Source organism: Zosterops lateralis (genome assembly GCF_965231275.1).
Source record: "Zosterops lateralis genome assembly, chromosome: 1".
NCBI classification, from domain to species: Eukaryota; Metazoa; Chordata; class Aves; order Passeriformes; family Zosteropidae; genus Zosterops; species Zosterops lateralis.
Genome location: NC_139762.1, coordinates 21,153,761 through 21,171,563, shown reverse-complemented (window position 1 = coordinate 21,171,563; position 17,803 = coordinate 21,153,761). Strand labels below are relative to the sequence as shown.

The 17,803-nt window shown below is 38.5% G+C and overlaps 1 protein-coding gene across 3 annotated transcripts in view; it reads left to right on the top strand.

Moving 5' to 3' along the window:
- The window catches only part of CACNB2 (calcium voltage-gated channel auxiliary subunit beta 2), a 247,294-nt gene that overhangs the window by 11,496 nt on the left and 217,995 nt on the right, over positions 1-17,803 (top strand). The gene's annotated exons all lie outside the window — the stretch shown is intronic.

Here is a 17,803-nt window from a genome sequence, read left to right as displayed (position 1 = left end):
TCCTTCTTTACTGGCTTGTTTTGCGTGTTCCTTCATCCCAAATTATTTAATGACTCTGTTGATGTTGCATTGATTGTATCAATACGCAGCTTCTGTTTACAAAATTCTTCAACTTTGTCCTGCTGAAATTGTATTGATAGGTTTGTGGTTGACTGTGGATTTGATAAAATCAGACCCTTATTACGTTTTAGTGTCTGTTGGAGATAGACATGAAATATTAATTGATCATGGGAGTTTTCAGTGGCAGTAAACTATATCAAGGTGGAAACCCTGGATCAAGTAAATTACTTGTTTGGGAAATTTTGTCCTGTCTTAAAATACGGTGAGTCTAAGTAGTGCTTGAGAGTAGCAGCAGGATCTCCTAGTTCCAAGGAATCTTTGTAAGGAATTCTGTGTTGCTGTTTTCCTTCGCTCCTTGTAGATTTTCAATTCAGTCTGGAACATTTTTAGCAGAGTATGTTTATTTTACACCAGCTGCACATGCTTCTTTGCCTTTCTTGTTTACCTAAGTGAAATTTGAAGTTGGTCTCAAGTATCTCCTCTTGCTCCTTTTGTCATGGTGAGGAGCAGGGCGAAGAGGATCCACAAGGAGGTGGATCATCCAACAAAGCAGTGGTGTTGAGGTGGGCTCCTGTAGTCATTGGAGATCTGCTTGTCTCTACAGAGTGTGAGGCATGATTTATCAAATCTCCAAAACTAGCATAGAAAGCAGCTTTGGTGAGCTGTAAACTAAACGTGTCTATATCTTTCTGAAGGCTTTAAAGGGAGTGTGACTTCAAGTGCAGATTTTTACAGAAGAAATGTATTTTTCCCTGAAATAAAATTTAGTAGTTACTCGAGTGATGTAATACAAATGACTGAAAGGTGAATAGGCTTCTGTGAAAAATCAGAGATTTTGTAGATAGCTGAAGCACAACTCAATTTTGAAACAGTATTGTTATTGAAGATAACAAAGGGATGTTAATGTATAAATTAATAAATGAATGAATATGTTACATGAAATTGTCCAGGGTAAAATTAAAAAAAAATCCCCACAAAACAAAAAAATAGCAAGTAATTTACAGGCAGAGCTGTTAAAGTTGTAGCAGATGTATGAGAGAAATACCTCTTCACAGTTGCTGCTGAGACGTTTATGTCAGAGCTTGGATTCCATTTTCAACAGGCTTTCCTTTGCTCTGATTTGTCTCCTGGGACAGCTTGGTTCCTCTTGCACTGAGGAAGAATTGCCATCAACGTGACCAGGCACCCCAATGTTCCAGATATGAAACAGGATGGGGGCAGAGTTTTCTTCTGGCTCAGCTGCTGTGCCCTTCCCAGAAACTCTCTTGGTCTATATATTGTTTATCTCCAGCTATCTTGCAGGATATTTTGCATTATATAAATGAACATAATTGTTTTGAAATAGCCATTTATTTGTGGGGAAAAAAATCTATTAATTTTGTGTTTCTGCAAGATGGATGAAAATTGAAGAATTTAAACCCTATAGAGTCACTGATGTACCATTCATTTCCTGTTATTTTATTTTAGTGCTGTCTTAAAACCAGGAAATAAGTTCTTGCTTAAAAATGAATTTTTGGAGTTGTTTAATGGGGGCTTTGATCTAGACATGGGATGCACACAACCTGTTTGTTTCAGCAATGCTTATGATGCCTATAGCTGCCTTTTGTTTCTCCAACTTCCTTTCCCCCTCTCGCTTCCCGTTTCCTTCACCTGCAACTTTTATGTGCATCTCTACAAGTACTCCCCTCTGCACTGAAGAAGGAATCCTGGAATTGTCCTGAACATTTACCACTAGGATCTGTCTGCATTCCTCATAAAGAAGAAAGAATGTTTGGAAGGCGCTTTTGTGTCATATTTAGCTGTCCTATCCTTGAGCTGGGGGAGCTGTGAGAGGTGTGCAGGTTCTTGTCATAAGCATTGATGGGAAGTGGTAGTTCCTAAGACAGAAATACATTGTGGCTGGATAAAAGAAGACAAATAAATCTAGTCCTAAGGAAATATTATGCACATTGAAGGCAATTGAGGTATTTGGCAAGAGCAAGCATATAGGATTCAGTCTTTGGAATCCACAGAGCTGCTGGGCATTTATGTTAAAGCTGCTGCAGGAGGGAGGACCTTCATGTTTATTGCTAACATTGCTAAAATTTTATTGTCTGGATTTTACTATTTCCTTAAAGACATATGCCCCTCTTGCTCCAATATATATACCCAGCAACTTTCCTGCTATGCATACCACACGCTACAGTAATAAAAATAATGCCAACTTTGTACTCTTTCCTTCCAGTAAAACTAAGTAACATTCAAATTGCTTGAAAACTCCTGCTGTTGTAGAAGAATAATGAAATGTGCTCTGCACAGCCCTGTGTGCAATGATCTTTTCCATTTAAATCTGTTTTGTGGAGTGCTGAAGTAGAGGATAGCAATCTATCCAGTATTGTTTCTGATGATGTGTATAAAAGAAGACTTAAACTAGAGCAAGAGCATCTATATACAATTTACAAATTAAACCCCCATTCTTTTCAGTCCAGTTAGAGCTCCTTTGTGCTGTGAATTTTATGTATTGATATAGATTTTTATTATAATTTTTACTTGTGACACTATAAAACTGATGAGATTTTAGGGGAATGTTTGCATCATGTTCTATTTGTTTGTTATAAAAAATGTTTGTTTAGTTTTGTCTCTAGCATGTTATTGATGATATTTGAGCTTAAAAAAATAACAACAATTTGGCTGTCTTTTTATTTGCTAGCAACTACTGCTTGTCTTTTCAATAGCAGGAGAGGGAATTTTTTTTCCTCTCTGTTTTCTTGTGAAGTTGTATTGGCAATTAAGCTGTGTATTTGGAAAGCAGAAGCATCACTGCACACCAATCAGCTCCTAACTGAATGTAATCAGTTGTCTTTAGGGAACTAAAGGACATTGTGTTATATAGTTTTTCATCATCTTTTTTGAGCTTTGCAGTGATAAGAAGCTTGTTCTTAGGGTTAGTTATGAAAGACTGAATTGGATTTGATCTGTAGTTATTGCCATTTTGACTGATGCCTGGTAATAATTTTGTTCCCAAGGGTTTCTTCAAAATACAGATCAGACAACATGGTTTGCACACGACACTATGGCACTTCCCAGGAACATTATTTTAAGCAAATTGCATGTTTTGATAGCATTACATATTTGGTGGTTGTGCTTCTGGACCCATCTTGTCAAGGGTTTATTTTAAATTGTAATGATTAATCAGAGAGGCAGTCTAAGTTGTTGGGATTTTAGGGTATTGCAAAGGCAGATTAGATTGTGAAATAGGCTGTTGTCTATGGACTGGCTTACAGAAATATTTAAGGTTTTACAAATCTGTTTTTTTTCCTTTGAATATTGGCTTGATGCCTGTTATACTGTGTTCACTCAAAAACACAGCTATAAATAATTATGTAGGGAATTCATTATTCTTCTGCTTTCCTCTAAGGATGTTTGCCTAACTGTGTAATTACCTATTGAATTTTATGAATGGTAAAACTAAGATTTGCTTTAAAACCAGTTTGAAAATATTGACTTAGTTTTGCTCATAAACATGCCTCTTAATCTTGATTTCACCCGAGAACTGAGCTGTGTCAGAAATGTATTCCTCTTCTTTTAATTACCTTTTTTCTTCCAGATGTAGAGCTTAGCTTTGATTTTTAATTTTTTTTTTTCCTTTTCATGAGGGGAAGAGCTTATGTATTCAGTTCATAGATGCAGCCTGCCAGTGAGGCTATGCATTTACAGGCTGAACCACAAAGAGCTGGTGTAGAGTGGGCACAGATATTAGCTTTAGTCTTGATGCCCAGTACTAACTATCTTAGGCTGAAAACCTGCCTGTATTTAACCTGCTAGGACTATTCCTGCTTCTTGAAGACTATATGTGAACAAGATTGTGGCTAGCCAGAAAATCTAAATAAATAATTACAAATAGGGCTCATTTGCCAATTAATATATTCTTACATCCTTTGTGTGCCTCAAATTATGAGACATGTTTTGCTTGTAGAGAAAAAAGGGAGCTTTGCAGACTTGCTATTAGCTTTTAAAAATTTTGAGGTATTGTGCAAATACTGATTGTAATACATAAAAATATATACCTACTGCTCAGCTTAATTTTCTTATCTATTTCTAATGCAAATGTGGGGAATTGTTTTGTTAGATTTTGTCTGGTCTCTCTCTACAGATTTCACTGAAAGCCACAGCAGTGATGCTTGTGGCCTGTGCTTGCTATTGTGGTCGCATTGAAGCCTTATACAAGTGATAAATTCTACAAAGTCAGCTTATTTCAAACACATTAAAACTGTTATTTCATGAGGAATTGATAGAATTGTTCTGCCTTGTGTTTTTCACCATAAATTGCAAGTTACTGAAAGAAATGCATTGCAATTGGATGAAGCCAGCTTACAGTGCAGTTGTCATAGGGAGTATGATGTCTGTACTGCTCTGTTCTTCTGGTGTCAGTGGGAGCAACAAAACTTTCCTCTGAAGGCCAGTGTGTGACTTTAAATCCTGGGCAGGCAGTGTAGTTTCAGGGTGACCTGCTGTTTGTATTGAGCAGTGTGAATCAGTTGTTAGTCAAATCCACTGAGGCTGCCTTTATTGTGATACTAGCCCAGGAGTAGTACTAGCATGGGAAAGCAACTGTTTTTAAGTACTTCTTGTTGTATGAAGTATACCAAGTTCATAGCAGGGTGAGCTTAGAGCAGTGCAGGGATTCATAAGAATATGTCAGTTCAGCTGTTGATGTAGAGTTTCATTTATGGCTCATAAATGAGTAAGTAAATAGTTCTCAGTTCCTCAGTCATGTGGTAAAAAGGAGTTAGATGGAGAGTGAGAGGAGGACAGCTTTTAGAAGAGGCCTGGACTGGGAGCATGGGGCTGGAGGAAGGGAGAGGGGAGAAAGGGACTTTCCCTTCTAATGGCACTTGTGGAGCTGCATACATGGGGGAAAAAATCCCATTAGGCTCACTGAGCTATAGATTTCCTCAGCTGTAGTAAGAGTTTGAAAAGTCTCCTTTTTTGGCCTGGAGAGAATAGAACAGATGCCCCTATAAAGCATGGGATTTTGGCAGGCATGACTGGAGGGGAGATGGCTGAGAAAAAGCCGGCAGAAAGGAAGTTCATTTGTGGACTTCAATTCTTTCATGGGCCCTTTTTTTTGCCTCAAATGGTTTCTAAGAATAGAAATCAAAATGTTGCCATGTGTTTAAAAAAACTCCACACACCCTCTAACCAAAACAAACAGGCAAAACATCTTAATGCTCTTCTTACACGTTTGTTTATGCTTCTTGTAGCAGGGTAAGAGAAAATTACCAGGGGGAACAACTAAATGTAATGCTTTATTAAAAACAGAAGGGTAGGAGCTCTCTTTATAGCCTTGAATGGTGTACATTTTTGATGCTACTCTGCCTGCAGCTGAAGTCCTCATATCCTTTTCCAAGCAGCTATGGGAATTTTGAAGGTGGGGTTCATACCTGATGTCTGCTGAGGTGACTGCCAGTATTGCTATGGAGCTTGCCAAGATGATGGGTGGGTGTTGAGAGTTATCTGAGAGGTCCTATGTGGTCTCCTGTGAGAGAGCAAGGGAGATGCAAGCTCTGAAGGGGGGGCAGCTGTTGAACCTCCTTCTTTGGCATTCCCATTGCTGCTGGCTGTGTGCTTCTCTGATTCTGTAAGGGAGAGGAGGAGTGGGGCTTTCCAGCTGCTCCCTGTCTGCCACAACCATCACTACCAATCAAGCTTGGTAGCATCAGATTTTGTAGTAGGGCCTTCAAGAGATGTGACAGGACTTGTGTATGGCTGAGCCCATGGGATTTCTGCAGGTGACAGAGCTGCCTCCATGCAGAGGAGGGGGAGGAGGAGCCAAGGGCTTAGTTGTTTGGGCAGGCAGAGGTGTGAGGGGGTTTTAAGCATTTAGAGAAACTGGTGGAGGTAAAGAATGACTTTTGGTAAAGATACAGTTGGAGACTTCCATCATAGTGGATGGCATATGGAATGAACAGAAAGCCTAAACTGAATTAGGCTTAAGCTTTTCCCTTTGGCCAAATATCTTTATGGCTGGTGATTACTCTCTGACTGTCTCCATCTTTCAGTTTTGTTCCAATCAGAGTGGGCTTGCAGGAGCAGAACCTCTCAAAAGCCTTATGGTTGTGCTGGGAACCTCCTTGCCTGTATTTGCTGCTCTCTCCTGTGGGGTATAGCAAGAGCTCCAGGGAGAAACTACACAGTTGTAAACAGTTAAGGTCAAAATTAGGAATAGGATTGAATGAGAATCAAGTGTTTTATTTTGTCCCCTGCTTCTCCCAGAAAATTCAGTGTGGTTTCTAGTTCTTGTGTGCAGCATTGTCTATAAATTTGTGGTGAGATGCAAGGTTTATTTTATGCTATTGAAGATGTCTTCTAGTTATACTAAGTACAGACATACAAAGTATCTGCAATTGAAGAAGGTTTCTGATTTAATTATAGTTAATGCAGAGACTGCAAAAATGTTTGATGAAGATAAATGCAGTATTTTTACAACTTTTACTTGTGGGCCTATCTAGTTGGAAAAAAATTTTAACAATGCCTTAAAATATGGGAGTTCTTTTTAGAAATAACATGTTTTAAGTCACTTCCAAAATTAAGTTTATAACTACATTTAAGTGCACCATACACAGTTGCTTAGTTCCTGAAGTGTTTTTTATAATTTTCAATATTGTATTGATTTTCAGGGTTTACATTTACGCTGTGTGGTTTTGATTGGGAACAAACGCCTAACACAAGGGAACAGTTTGATCCTCTGTGAAGCAAATGTCATCTTCTGCTCCAAAATACGAGTGGATTCATAGGAAAACAACTGCTGGTTGGCCAATGTGCAGCAAGCTGCTTCAGTTTCTCTCCATCGTGGAGATGAGCTGCTCCCAGTTGTTGGCAGGGCTCGGGGATTAAAGAAAGATCCTTTGCAATTAGCCAGGGAGATTTACAGAATCTTTTGTCTTTCACAGTACTCCACCAGTACATTCCTGCTTCAGCTCAGGAGTGCTTAGTTTCGCCCCTCACTGAATAGATACACTGCAAAATGTATGTGCCATTTCTGTTCAGTTAGTCACAAAATTGCCAGTTTTATGGGCAGTTGCAGCAAAGAGCTGTCTTCTCTTGGGCTATGTGTTTAGACAGTATTTCCAGTGCTGATTATATGTTCCTATAGATTTGGATGTTGCTTTTTTTGTGTGATTTCACTCAGACTTTGCTGGAATACTAGGTTTATTGAAAAGATTTATGCTCCAATACTTTTTAAATTAATTGTAAATCTTCCCAGGAATTTACAAAATTTTTTGTTTTGTTTTGTTTTGGTTTTTTTTGTTATCAAATTGTAGAGTGACATCCATGTGAGCACAATTTAGTGAGTGTTGTTTCTACTGATGGTGACATAATATAAAAACACTTCCTTAAAATCTGATATTGTAGAATATATTTATTTTTTCCTCTGCCAAAGGAAGTAAGTAATTAATAATACTCTTGAGATGTGCAGTATTAATTCTAAGCACCATATAAACCTGTAGTCCCCTAAGTGTTAAATGGTTTTAATCAGATGGTTTACTAATAGAATAATCAGGTCTTGGATAGGAAAGAGAAGTGATTCCTGCAAACATGTGGGGAGCTGAAAGAGGGGAGGATGAATGAAGTGAAAAAGGTGTGAGAAAGATAAAGTGAAATGCAGAAATATATTTATATATGCCTTTGATATTCTTCCTCCTATTGTCTCCACTGGTGTTTTCAAGTTTTCAGTTGTTTTGTAGATTGAACCCTGGGAGTCTGTTGCAGGATGAAAAATAGCCTTCCCTTTTATGCCAAATTACTTTTAATTGCTGTGTCTTTTATGTTAGAAATACAGCTTTAAGCCATGGTTGATCAGATGGGTCTCAGAAGTGTCCTGAACAGATCCTGCTTTTGCAGGGTCTGAGCTGAGGGCAGACACCATTGTTCCTGTATTAAAGCATAGTTAGTTTGGTTTATTTTTCCTACAAATGGTGGAAAGTATAGCATATGTTCAGTAATCTCCCCTTGCTACTTTTCTAAGAATGTGTTATTGCATGTAGTTCTCTGAAAAATCAATCACTCTTTTCCAACTTCTTTGACCTTATTTACTTTTTAGGAATTCTTTTGAAAACAGTAATATGTCAAGGAAATGTTTGTTTATAATAAGGAAAGATTAAAGACTATTTTAACCTTGTCCTTGAAATAACTGCTGAGAAAATTGCCAGAGATAGTATTGGAGTTTAATCAGGAGTTGGTTAGTTTTACACATCTCTTTCAAAGATTAGTTACAATTTATCCATCATCTGCCATTTAAACTGAAATAGAAATAGGATGCTTTCCTAAGCTGCTTGTGTTGTTAAATAAAATGCTGAAATAATATGTTAAAGTAAAATTTACCATGCTTAGAAGAAATAACATTTGTTCAAACTCCATAAGCAGTTTGAAGATATTAAAGGTTAAAATGTGTAAAATCTTCATGTTTCTGTTATTATCTGAGAAAAGTGGACAATATTTTAAATGCTGTTACAGACATGGCAAAGGAACGAAAGCATATCAATAGATTTGAACAATTATGCTGTTACTATACTTTGAAATTCGAATATATAAAATTAGTCAACACTTTACACAATAAATAAGTGTGATGATAAAGTATGGTGTTGAGATAAAGCCTTGGAATGAGATGACACAGCCAAGTGAAAGCGAGACAGCATCATTTTGAGGCCCAAGAAGCAGTGATTCATTGGAGATAGTCTGGAGGAATTGGCAGTGTGCCGTGAGCTTTTTTTATGAAAATAATTTATCTCTGGAAGGTTAAAGATTTTTTTTCTAGTCTTACTGATTAACTGCTCATAAACAAGAGCTACATAGAACAATACTTGAATTTTTCACATAGACCTCAGCCTCCATATAATATTTATTTGTTTGTTTTAGAAAGATTCCTGGGCATTTGAAGTACACAGGAGTATCACATTTTGTTTTTCTTGCAAATTTTTCCTACTCAGAGTTCAACTCACAGCTTTCTTAATTTGGTCCTGTAATATGCCTAAAAGTCAATGTGGTAAAATCCTGTTTAACACAGGATTTGGGATTTAAGCTGGTATTCCTTCTATCAGAAATCTGCTTTCTCCTGTGGCAAAGTTCAGTACATCAGCCCAGAGCTCAGTCCTTACACGGCACTCAGAAAATCCTTTGGTCTCCTGTGACATGTGATGTCACGCTCTCTTTGTTATCCTACGCCCTGTATTTTCTCTCAAAGCAGGGTCAGCTAAACCCAGGATTTATTTCCAGCATGCATCAAATGTTTATCCCTTGGAGAATGTCCTATTAGTTCTTAAAGTTTTGGAAAGGTAAACGAAGCCCAAAACCAATGGAAAAATATGTATTTTTGATACTGTGTCTGCTGCTTTTAACTGTAGCTATGGTTGGTTGATTGTTAATGTGGCAAAGCACTTGTGGGTGGCTTACATTTAGCTAGGAGTTACTAGCCAGGGGAAATGAAGAGATGAAATAATAATGAAACCCACTGTTGCAGTGTCGGCTTCATTAAATAAAAGAGAGAAACTTCATCCATGGGAACAAGCATATGATGTTACGATTTTGGGAGATGTGTGCATTGTTTGTCCTTTTATCAACACTGCAAAACAAAAGCCCCAGCCTCAGTTCTGAAGGGAGTCTGTCTTCTCTGATGGTTCCCTTGGGTTGCTCTGAAACGAATCTCCTTGCACTGTGCTTCTGACTGAAGACTGCAGCATATTGTTCAGAGGGTGGCATTAATCTTTTCCATTTCTCTAATTTTTGTGCTGTAAAGTAGTAACCTGTTTAGACTTTCCAGTGCTGTTGGTTCTGTAGGCTGTTTGCAAGTAAAGACAGACATTGGCCAGATGAAATTATTATCTCTGCTGTTTCCATGACAGTTTTAATTTTCCCCCATTGGAAAATTTGTAGTCGGTTAGCTTTAAAATTCTGGATCAATTTACGCATCCAAAAAGAAGAGTCCTTGATTTAGACATTGACTCACCTCCTGTTATTGCCTGAATATTTGGTAGATGGACTTAGGGGAAATCCTATTCCTAGGTTGAAAAGAAATTTAGCAGAAAGTTTCTAGGCAGACTTTCTTGGCAGCATACATAGGATTTTATTTTTCACATTAGGAAAGCTCACTGAATTTATAAGACTGGCATTATTCATGGTTTTTCAGAACACATGCTTGAAGTCAAGCAGCTGCAACTTACAGTTAATCTGGCAAACATTTACCTCTGCTTACTCTGTGTACCTCTCAGGGATTTTTCTCTGTAGCTCTTTATAAGGCTTTTTGAGAGGTCTTACCAATGTGGTAATGCCAGCTGTGGAACAGGACCTTAACTTGGTCTTATTTGTACTAATGGACTTCCCTTTCAACTCTAATGAACAGTGTGTGCATAACAAATTTTTTTTTGTGAAAGTACTATTTTAGTGGTCATTCAAGGGTTGGAAACACAATTTCCCTTATATTTCCAGGAAGACAAAGATCTGCTTGAAAACACATCATCACTTTTATTACATAAGTTATCCCCAAACCAGAACACTATGAAACTCTGAAATGTGAATAAATCCCATCTCTGTCAACTTGGGAAAGTGCTTTTCATTGTTTTGCACTTGTTTGGCAGGAATGTTGTCAGCCAGGGGGGCAAGGAAACACCCTGGGACAAGTCAGTGCTGGAGAGTCCTTTGCTGGTGCTGTAGCTCCCAAACTGTGCTTGTGCTGGTTTTCTGGGCCTGTGAGGCTGCACAGGCTGCTCAGCTGGCAGGCAGGGGAGGCTGTGGATGCTTTGTCCCAGCAGGTGACCTCTCCAGCCCCAGGTGGTGTTGCTTGAGTGCTGCTTTGGGTCAAGTGCTGCCTGCTGCCTCAGAGGACTATGGGAATGGTCCTGTGGGTTGTTACCATCACAGGACAGCCCCTGGCTGAAAGGTGTAGTTGAAGTCCTTATCATGCCAAAAGCCATCAAGGTTGGATGCCTTATTCCCTCTGGTTTTGCCCACACTGTGGGAAGCCCCTGGATCGGGAGCCCACCCTATGTGCAGCATGGCAAGCAGAGATGCGTGTAAACACCATTGCCTTTTTCCTCACCCCTACATTGTAGTTTCCTTGGAAGGGAAGCAGTTTGCAGGGAGGCCCAACCTGCTGTGTGTTCAGAAGTTTCTGAGTTTGGGCAATGGCTGGACCATTTTCTCCCTGTGACTGCTGGACATTCCTCCCACACGTTGCCACTTGTCTGCTTGGCAGGGATGTCCTCAGTTGCTAACAGGAGACTTCAAATCCTGTTTCCAAAGAATGTTTTGACAAAAAATGTACTGGAAATTGTGATGTCAGTAGGTGTTAAGTGTGAGATAGGTCAGGAAGCAGACAGAAATGGAGATGAAGGTAGCATGTCAGCACAGAGAAGAATTCCCAGCCTTTGTAAGCAGAAAACACATAACCAGGGTCAAAAAAGAGAAATTTTCCCACTGTGGCTACAAACATTTTACAGGGCTCATTTGCTGTATAGGGTATTCTGGGGATTTTGGAATAGAACTGATTTATCAGATTGCTAGCAGTCTGTTGTTTGTTAGGTCTCTAGGCACCATAAATGAGGGTGACTGAGGCATTTGGCTAAATGTTGTTCGTTCCTTATATGGTATATCATTGCCATTTAAGAGAGTATCTATTAATTACTATCCACTTTGCAAACTTGTCTGTTTTTTCATGAGAAGATAGGGTACAATTTGAACTATTCTAAAATAGATTATTTTTTTCCTTGCTTTGATCCTGATTTTCTTAGGAGGAGAGGAGAGCTGGTACATAGTCTCTGTTGCTTAGCTCATTTTGATTGCCTCCAGTGAATGCTGTTGGTGTTAGGCAGGGAGGAAAGTACTTTTTGAGCTCTCACCCGAGTTAGCAGCATTCTTGTTTGTGCTTGATGGTTATGGAGACAGACTATCTCTTCCAGAAGTTAATTTGTATTGCCTAAATTAGTCTTGTGCTCTGAAATACTCTCCAAAAGAAGAAATTGTAGTGCCACTGAGTGCAGGGGGAACATCAGGGAACCAGCTTTCTCCTTTGGCTGCCTGTGGTTGGTTGCTCTGAATAGTCTCTTTTGCTCATACCTGTGTCTGACGCTCAGGCTTTCTTCTTGGCTGATGTTTCTGGGGCTGTTTAGCATCAATAGCACCTGTTTAGCCATTGAGCCCAGATTCAGCACACATTGCTATAGCATTTTCTGTGTCTATGCATCTTATTTCAGTGGAAACCTTTTGCATCTGTTCTAATCATACGTTCTAATACCTGTGGGGTGCAGAATACAGCAGCATATAAGCTGTTTCTCATTTTATTGCTGTTCTGCATTTAGGAGTGACTCATTGCTTTGGAGACGGAGTTGATAAAAAATCTCCACATCTCATTAATCTAATACTGTAATTCCTGAGAAACATGACACTGAAAAAGCCCATTCATATGGTGCATGGTAACTTTTACTCCATGGAATAGTACTATGGGCTGCATGAAACAATCCTAGGTGTAATTTTCTGGCAAATAAAAATAGAGCACAAAGGCTTCTTTACAGAAACCAAAACATTATGCTTTGGAACTCAGACCTTAGGGAGAATTTGATCAAGAGTCTTAAGAAGCTTCAATTTTATTCTGTTAGTCATACAATTCATTGTCATTAATATCAACCTTGAAGCTTTTCTGAACAGTGACATTTTTCTTTCTTTTTCAATATAAATCTAGTAGATTGATGAGAACCATCTGATTGACCAAGAGATTGGTTTTAGAACTATTTTAAAGCTCTTGTTTTATGTAATGGGAGTCCATAAAGTGACAGAATAATAATAAGAAAGAAAAGGAAAACCTTATACATCTTTACCCTCCTTTAGTTTTATGATTCTCATTTAGACAAAAATTTTAATGCAGAACATAGCTAAGTGAGCTACAGTTTAAATTTTTAGAATGAAATTGATTATCTTCTTGTGTCACTATTTGTCTTTACTCTTTCTTGGAATATAGTGTCTACTAGTATATATGTATTTTCTGCTTCCCTCCCCCACCCAAAAGGCCCAACCCCAAAAGAGCTAATGAAGGGTCTCTACTATCCATTTTTGCATATAAAAAGTTCTGGAAGTGAGGAGAAGCTGAAGATAATGTTTGACATTGAGGCAAAGAATCATTCACAGTATTAATTGTAGTGGAACATGCATATTGTAGGAATGACAAGCAAAAAAGTAGGAAAACAAAACCATGGAGAGATGTAGTAAAGCATCCCCCACTCCTGAGTGGGCATCTCTGTATAAGGAAAGAGTTTCAGTTTACCTTTAGACATTTTAGGAAGTTTAACTAGAAAGTTCTGTGCCCTTCTCATTGTAATTGGCTCAGTGCCAAGAGAGAAGCACCTCATCCCTGTTCTTCAAATCCTGTACCTCTCCCTATTAGCAGCAAGCCACATTGTCCCTCCTAAAACATTAAGTATTTAGGAAGAAGCACAAAAGAAGTAAATGGCTTTCTAGAGTGTTTCTAGCAGGGTGTCAGAGGTTTCCTCGGACACCTATGCATGGCTTTTCTTTTCTGTAACGTTTGCTATTTTTCATTTATTAAACTTTTTTCTTTACAAAACACCTCTGAAGAGCAGTCTGGCCAAGATTATTTTAAGCCAATCTGCAAGGACTGGACCCTCAGAGATTGATGCATTTACACGTGGCTCATAACACTCTGGCCACGTGTTAAACTGTACCAGAGAGCACTGGAAAACACTTGATCGCAGTCAATCTTCAACCTCTCACTTCAAAGACAGTGACACTAGGTCAGTTTTAGGCCTGTTTTCTGGGGTCCGGGCAGCCCAACTCCACCTGAGCTTGAAGTCCTCCTATCTGGAGCAAAAGCTTGATGTTTGCTGTAACATCCTGCAGGATAACTGCCAGAGTTTGCAACACTTTTGTATCTTAAGGGAATAGTATTTTAGGTGTAGTAAGGTTGTTATGGTGATATACTAAGGATGAAAATTCTGAAAGTGGTAAAATATATGACGGTTCTTAACTTAAGCCAGACTCCCTGGCTGTAATTTTTTTAATGCTGTGAAAAGGCAGCATGATGAATTGCACATACAAGTGAAGCTGAGCTTTGGGGTTTTTTTAAGTTATCCATGATGGGTGTGTGTGTGTGTACTTGCTTTATTTCCTTTTTTTCTGGAGGATGTAAAAATAGTTCTCTTGCCCTGAAGTTGTGGGAAGACTGGTGGGCATGTGATGTATGAATTTAACCCACATTTTCTGAAGGGCAATGGTCCATGAGTTGCAGTGGTTACTTTTTTTGGCTCGTGTAAATGGCATCTGCTGTGTTCAACGTTGTATGCATTCCAGGAACTTTCTGTTTATTGCAAGTACAAACTAGGCGCAGAAACTCCAATTTAAGAAATATTTAACTTCCTATAATTTGAGATTTTGACCTCCAGTTTAGGTTGGAGAGTATACCTACATGCAATTCAGTCTAGTAGGTGGTATTTTAACATGTCTTGGTTTGAGATAGAGAAATAGAAATGAGTAAGTGAGAAACAGGTAAACTGCATGAATGTAATTACTTGCAATTGTGGGAGAATATTGCACAGACTGCAAGCTTCTGTATTTGTGAGTGTGACTTTCCCTGATCCCGATGAAATACAGACTTAATAGACACAAATGAGGGTGGCTGTGTCTTGGAGGAAAGGCTCTTGCCCCCTTGAAGCAGAGACAGCTGATGTCTTGCAGTGACCAGTGTTGCAGTTCTGCCTGGGCTGTGAACAGCTGTCCTGTTACACAGAGAGGATGAAGAGGCACTGGTTTGTAAACTAGCACATCCTACTCTAATCTTTCTTTTTGAGCCCTGCTTTGTTTCATAGTACCATTCATACCATTGACATTTGATTTTTTTATCATGTGGCTTAAAATCTAGCTACTATGTTAAGAATAATTGTAAAAGAAGTGTCCATCATTTAATGAAGAAAATCTGAAATTGTATGCATTGAAGTTTCTTCCTCCAGGCATGCCTTTTTTCTGTTCCTTATAATAGTTCTTTATTTATTCTACCTGTGGAATAAGCTGGATTTTCCACACTTATCTAAAAATGCTGGCTGCCTTGGTAGACTACTAAAGGCTTGTGAGAGCTAAACATATTTCATTTTATTCTTACTTTTGTGGGAGTTTTAGATACACAGACTGGTTCTGGTCGTGATGCCTTTAAATTTATGGCTTTGTTTTTGCTTGACAAGAAAGGATGCCAACCTCTATAAGAAAATAAAATATTCTCTTTTCTGGGATCAAGATGCATTATATATATGTTATGCAATAATCTGTCCATTGTTTTCTAAATTATGTGTGTTTATTTCCAAAAGTAAGCAAAATTGAATATGAAGTTTAATGGAACAAACTAATGAAAGGATGAGGAGTTTTAATTTTCTCAGTAATGTCAAAAGTTAACATGCTAGTTTTCTGTTTTTAAATATGGGAGGCATCACCAAAAGTATGTTTTGTTAACACCATTATTATGAGACCAAGTGGCATTTTTTTCTTCTCATTTTCCATGTATTTTCCTCTGAGTAATCTGAAATAATTCTCCTACTGGCCTTAATATTTTGGATACAAATTCTGAGATATATATTTGTCTGGACAATTTGTGAAAGGCAATGAGATGTGTATGTTGTCCTGAAAAAATAATCATGGACTGACTAAAATTTAACCCCTCCTGGCTTGCTGTTTCATTTGCAGGCTAAGCAAGAAAAAAAAAAATTAAAAAATTACTGTTAGTCTACATGCATTGCTTAACAAGCTGCCAGACACCACCTATTCTGAATAATCCTGCAGGAAATTATCTGAACAGTATTAGCAATATTACTAGTAATTGATTGTATCAATTATCAAGTTGCCATAATACCTTCATAATGAAACCTCATTTGTGTAACTTTTTTGCACATATGGTTTTACTTTAAGAGATGTAGCAAAAAAAAAAATTTCTTTTTTCCTAAAAAGGAAGGAGACAAATATGTTCCTTTTGCAATTCTGTTGGTTCTGAAAAATGCTAATTAAACACATTGAATTGATTGAAGACATAGATAGGTTTGCGCTTTGCTTTTCCATATGTCCTTTCCATTCAACTTTTCTAATACTAATATCTGGTTTTGCATGCATTTGATCAGTAATCTTATCAGAAGCTTTCATCATCTTCTGCTTAAACTGGATGAATCTAGTTACTAAATTCCTACCATAATATGTTGTGTTTGATGTACTGCTAAATGGAATTCCCACTATGTAACTCTCCTTTTTCATGTTACTTGAGCTTTCAGCCTGAGAGCTCCACCAGTGTTGTGAGTCCCACCACACTGGACAGAGTTTGAAGTGTTTAATAGCATCATATGATAGTTCGGGTTGGAAGAGACCTTTTAACATCATCTACTGCTACCCCAATAAGCAGGTACATCTTCAACTGGATCAGGTTGCTGAGAGCCATGTCCAGCCTGCCTTAAAAGTTTCCTGATATGGGGCATCTACCACCTCTCTGGGCAACTTCTACCAGTGTCCCACTGCCCTCATCATAAAAGTGTTATCCTTACATCTAGTCTAGATATAGTCTAGTCTGAGATGTAGTTTCCTTCCCATGTCCTCTCTGTATTCTTGAGGATGCTTGCACAGTGGTAGAAATTTCTTTCCAAGTCTATTCCTGTCCGCATTTTGGAGTTACTTTGACCTCTAGGGCTGGTTACTGGAAGCCTCCAAAAGACTCCTTGGACCACACTCGTATCAATGATCAGTAATCCTGAGTAATTTTTTTTCACTTTTGGCTCTGTCTCACCCCTGCAGTTCCTAGAGCTCTCTTCCAGAGGACCTACTACATTCTTTTCCCCATAAGTCACTTCTAAGATAATTCTTTCAAGTAAAATTAAATCTATTCTTTAATAGGTACAGCTCAAGAGCAGAGTAAAAGATTACTCCATGTAGTGATTTTAAAATAGGAGTGGTTTAAAGCAGATGTTGTTTTATTCACTGCCTGGGAGCAGGGTTCAGGTGTCTGTAGTTGTTCCCGGTGAGAGCTGATGTTATCATCACCAGGTTCCTGCTGCCAGGAGAGCTCTGTCCTTCTCCACACCAGGGTGGGCAATGGAATCTGCTCTTGGAGATGAGACAGGGGCCCCAACACTGGACAGGCTGCAGGAATCAAATGTTTCAGATGTTGTAGAGGACACTGTAAATCTTAGTTCCAAGGATGAGCTGGAAACAATTCCTGTGGAAGAAATTCAAGATCTTAAACCTGAAGATTTGCAGGAATCTGCTCCTCCTGAAGCAACGCAGGACACTAAACCTGGGACTGGGCAGGTACAACAAAGGGATTACTGTAGATTTAAGCTCTGGGACGTTTTTACAATTGCAGTAATGTATTTATTAGCAATTATAAGCATACTGTTTTCAGTTATACTTGAGAAGACTTGCTTGGGTTTTAAGGATTCAGACTGTTATTTCTAGAGGTTGTAACTGTCAAGCCCCAGAAAGACGGTGCACATGTTGGGAACCCTTTGGCTTTAACTAGGCAAATGTTTATGTATGCCACTGTCATCTTCAGGGGGATTAAGTGGAATGAGGGTATCTGTTGCAAACTGACCTACATAGCCAACTTACAGGTGTAATGCTGAGCACTGTCCATAGTGGATAAATTGAAGCTATCCTAATATGAGAAGAAGTTTTATGTACAGTTTGAAATTACTGGCCTCAGTTGAGAGTGAGGCTAGAAATAGAATTGTTCCTG